The 5,000-nt window shown below is 52.4% G+C and overlaps 1 non-coding gene across 1 annotated transcript in view; it reads right to left on the bottom strand.

The window, feature by feature from the left end:
* LOC124582156 overlaps positions 1 to 1,290 on the bottom strand; it is a 1,910-nt gene extending 620 nt beyond the window's left edge. The window contains exon 1 of the ribosomal RNA XR_006973757.1: positions 1 to 1,290. This exon is cut by the window's left edge and continues 620 nt beyond it. This is a non-coding gene — a ribosomal RNA (small subunit ribosomal RNA).
* Positions 1,291 to 5,000: the final 3,710 nt, after the last annotated feature.

Below are 5,000 nucleotides of genomic sequence, written 5' to 3'. Positions count from 1 at the left end.
AGTCAAATTAAGCCGCAGGCTCCACTCCTGGTGGTGCCCTTCCGTCAATTCCTTTAAGTTTCAGCTTTGCAACCATACTTCCCCCGGAACCCAAAAGCTTTGGTTTCCCGGAGGCTGCCCGCCGAGTCATCGGAGGAACTGCGGCGGATCGCTGGCTGGCATCGTTTATGGTTAGAACTAGGGCGGTATCTGATCGCCTTCGAACCTCTAACTTTCGTTCTTGATTAATGAAAACATACTTGGCAAATGCTTTCGCTTCTGTTCGTCTTGCGACGATCCAAGAATTTCACCTCTAACGTCGCAATACGAATGCCCCCGCCTGTCCCTATTAATCATTACCTCGGGTTCCGAAAACCAACAAAATAGAACCGAGGTCCTATTCCATTATTCCATGCACACAGTATTCAGGCGGGCTTGCCTGCTTTAAGCACTCTAATTTGTTCAAAGTAAACGTGCCGGCCCACCGAGACACTCACTCAAGAGCACCCTGGTAGGATTGCAACGGGGTCCGCCTCGGGACGCACGAGCACGCACGAGGCGCGTCGCACGCCTTCAGCTCGCCCCACCGGCAGGACGTCCCACGATACATGCCAGTTAAACACCGACGGGCGGTGAACCAACAGCGTGGGACACAAATCCAACTACGAGCTTTTTAACCGCAACAACTTTAATATACGCTATTGGAGCTGGAATTACCGCGGCTGCTGGCACCAGACTTGCCCTCCAATAGATACTCGTTAAAGGATTTAAAGTGTACTCATTCCGATTACGGGGCCTCGGATGAGTCCCGTATCGTTATTTTTCGTCACTACCTCCCCGTGCCGGGAGTGGGTAATTTGCGCGCCTGCTGCCTTCCTTGGATGTGGTAGCCGTTTCTCAGGCTCCCTCTCCGGAATCGAACCCTGATTCCCCGTTACCCGTTACAACCATGGTAGGCGCAGAACCTACCATCGACAGTTGATAAGGCAGACATTTGAAAGATGCGTCGCCGGTACGAGGACCGTGCGATCAGCCCAAAGTTATTCAGAGTCACCAAGGCAAACGGACCGGACGAGCCGACCGATTGGTTTTGATCTAATAAAAGCGTCCCTTCCATCTCTGGTCGGGACTCTGTTTGCATGTATTAGCTCTAGAATTACCACAGTTATCCAAGTAACGTGGGTACGATCTAAGGAACCATAACTGATTTAATGAGCCATTCGCGGTTTCACCTTAATGCGGCTTGTACTGAGACATGCATGGCTTAATCTTTGAGACAAGCATATGACTACTGGCAGGATCAACCAGGGAGCTGCGTCAACTAGAGCTGAGCAGCCGGCCGCCCGGGAGTGTGTCCCGGGGGCCCGCGCGAACACGCAAGCGTCCGCTCAATTATTCTGCAAACAGGAGGAGGCTGAGCTCCCCTGCACGATACACCTCGAAACCCTCTCAGGTCCCGGCGGCGCGCAGCGCCGTCCTAAGTACTTGGTCGGGTTCGAGAGAGGCGCAATCGCCCGGAGTTTGGCGAGTAGACGCTTTAGGTGCGACCACCCGTGCTCCCAACTGAGCTTGCCGCTGCCGACAGAGGCCCGGGAGCGTGCTGTCGTGGCATTGCCGGCGGGAGACAACACGCGCCACCTACGGTGGCCGGCAGCTCCAACGCCAGCGCCACAGAAGGACAAAAGCCCCACTTGGGTGCCGAAGCGAACTCTCCCAGCACAGCGCACGCGCCAACACGTCCGCACAGCTGCGATACAAACCACCTGCGAGAACCGCAGAGGCGACCGAGCAGCAGACGGCGTCGCGGCGCCGAGCGCCGGGCGGCGGCGCATCCTCAGCGCACACAGTCCTCAATCGGACCAGCACACTGCAGATGTCCACCGCGCTTCGCACCGGGCCCGCGAGGACCTACTTTGGCCGCACGGCGCCGCGTGCAGGGTGCGCCGGCGCGCAGCTGCGCCGCCTGCCGCCTCCGTCGGCCGGCGCGCCTGCCACTGGCCGCCCCCACCAGCCGGCTGTAGCGCGTGCGCCCACGCACCGCGCGGCCAGCACGCCGGGAGGCCCCCCCTCACCGGCCGGGGACGGTCCCACCCAGCCACCGCCGCGTATCGCTTCACACCCACATGCCATTCACGTTCGTGGGCATGGTGGGTATCGCTGAAACAACCGGTTGGTAGCTCAACCGATCGTCGCCATCACTGATTCACCTCTAGCGAGAACAACCGCACCACAACGGTTTACCAGTTGTTCATTTGCGTAACGTCACCAGCAAACGTAGACGTCCATCGCCATTTGCAAATTCAACGATTGTTGCATGCCTGTGTCAGGTGTCACGACACACTATGTCTGCCCACATACACGCAACAACATGTGCACGCTTCGCGAACACGTGGAAGGTGGCCCCCGTACGTATGCGATGTCCATTGCGCGAACGACTGTCAACCGGCCTCTGTCGCATGTCGCAGATGTGGAACGCAGTGCACCATGCTGTCACGGTGTGTGAGAAGAGACGACTACGTCTGACAACACGCGCCACTACATCAACAGACGGCTCATGCTGATCGCCATCCAGGGCATACCACACTGCAATCCGGCTCTTATAGGGAGACGACACATAGCTGAGTGCACAACAGTTGGACCGCATGGTTCGCCGTTGTTGGCGCAGTCGTTGTACGGTCACATGTACCACGATGTATCATTCAGTACATGAGGACCAATGTGCAGTACAGTGTGTGATTTGGACGTACAACATCAGCGGACAGTTGACACAGGCCGTACCACAGCGTAGGCTAAGTGCTTCGCCATGCGAATGCCAATGAACAACTGCGAAGGGCATTGAGCATGTACGTCCTGCTGCCATCCACATTACAGTGTATCGCTGCAAGGTGTTTAACATGAAGCGATACACTGGGGACCAGGCAGTGCGAGTAGCAAACTATATTGCGGGGGTTGCAGTTAGGCAACACTACACTAATTTAACGCGTCGTATGACAATTACAGAGCGGGTTAAGGCCCAACGTGTGTTGGGTTAAGGCCCAACGTGTGTTGGGTTAAGGCCCAACGTGTGTTGGGTTAAGGCCCAACGTGTGTTGGGTTAAGGCCCAACGTGTGTTGGGTTAAGGCCCAACGTGTGTTGGGTTAAGGCCCAACGTGTGTTGGGTTAAGGCCCAACGTGTGTTGGGTTAAGGCCCAACGTGTGTTGGGTTAAGGCCCAACGTGTGTTGGGTTAAGGCCCAACGTGTGTTGGGTTAAGGCCCAACGTGTGTTGGGTTAAGGCCCAACGTGTGTTGGGTTAAGGCCCAACGTGTGTTGGGTTAAGGCCCAACGTGTGTTGGGTTAAGGCCCAACGTGGGTTGGGTTAAGGCGCAACGTGGGTTGGGTTAAGGCCCAACGTGGGTTGGGTTAAGGCGCAACGTGGGTTGGGTTAAGGCGCAACGTGGGTTGGGTTAAGGCGCAACGTGGGTTAGGTTAAGGCGCAACGTGGGTTAGGTTAAGGCGCAACGTAGGTTAGGTTAAGGCGCAATATAGGTTAGGTTAAGGCGCAATATAGGTTAGGTTAAGGCGCAATATAGGTTAGGTTAAGGCGCAATATAGGTTAGGTTAAGGCGCAATATAGGTTAGGTTAAGGCGCAACGTAGGTTAGGTTAAGGCGCAACATAGGTTAGGTTAAGGCGCAACATAGGTTAGGTTAAGGCGCAACATGGGTTAGGTTAAGGCGCAATATAGGTTAGGTTAAGGCACAATATGGGTTAGGTTAAGGCACAATATGGGTTAGGTTAAGGCACAATATGGGTTAGGTTAAGGCACAATATGGGTTAGGTTAAGGCACAATATGGGTTAGGTTAAGGCACAATATGGGTTAGGTTAAGGCACAATATGGGTTAGGTTAAGGCACAATATGGGTTAGGTTAAGGCACAATATGGGTTAGGTTAAGGCACAATATGGGTTAGGTTAAGGCACAATATGGGTTAGGTTAAGGCACAATATGGGTTAGGTTAAGGCACAATATGGGTTAGGTTAAGGCACAATATGGGTTAGGTTAAGGCACAATATGGGTTAGGTTAAGGCACAATATGGGTTAGGTTAAGGCACAATATGGGTTAGGTTAAGGCACAATATGGGTTAGGTTAAGGCACAATATGGGTTAGGTTAAGGCACAATATGGGTTAGGTTAAGGCACAATATGGGTTAGGTTAAGGCACAATATGGGTTAGGTTAAGGCACAATATGGGTTAGGTTAAGGCACAATATGGGTTAGGTTAAGGCACAATATGGGTTAGGTTAAGGCACAATATGGGTTAGGTTAAGGCACAATATGGGTTAGGTTAAGGCACAATATGGGTTAGGTTAAGGCACAATATGGGTTAGGTTAAGGCACAATATGGGTTAGGTTAAGGCACAATATGGGTTAGGTTAAGGCACAATATGGGTTAGGTTAAGGCACAATATGGGTTAGGTTAAGGCACAATATGGGTTAGGTTAAGGCACAATATGGGTTAGGTTAAGGCACAATATGGGTTAGGTTAAGGCACAATATGGGTTAGGTTAAGGCACAATATGGGTTAGGTTAAGGCACAATATGGGTTAGGTTAAGGCACAATATGGGTTAGGTTAAGGCACAATATGGGTTAGGTTAAGGCACAATATGGGTTAGGTTAAGGCACAATATGGGTTAGGTTAAGGCACAATATGGGTTAGGTTAAGGCACAACGTGGGTTAGGTTAAGGCACAACGTGGGTTAGGTTAAGGCACAACGTGGGTTAGGTTAAGGCACAACGTGGGTTAGGTTAAGGCACAACGTGGGTTAGGTTAAGGCACAACGTGGGTTAGGTTAAGGCACAACGTGGGTTAGGTTAAGGCACAACGTGGGTTAGGTTAAGGCACAATACGGGTTAGGTTAAGGCACAATACGGGTTAGGTTAAGGCACAATACGGGTTAGGTTAAGGCACAATACGGGTTAGGTTAAGGCACAATACGGGTTAGGTTAAGGCACAATACGGGTTAGGTTAAGGCACAATA

Source organism: Schistocerca americana, unplaced genomic scaffold (genome assembly GCF_021461395.2).
Source record: "Schistocerca americana isolate TAMUIC-IGC-003095 unplaced genomic scaffold, iqSchAmer2.1 HiC_scaffold_397, whole genome shotgun sequence".
Classification (NCBI taxonomy): domain Eukaryota; kingdom Metazoa; phylum Arthropoda; class Insecta; order Orthoptera; family Acrididae; genus Schistocerca; species Schistocerca americana.
Note: the sequence above shows the minus strand (reverse complement) of the source record. Positions and strands in the feature narration are given on the sequence as shown.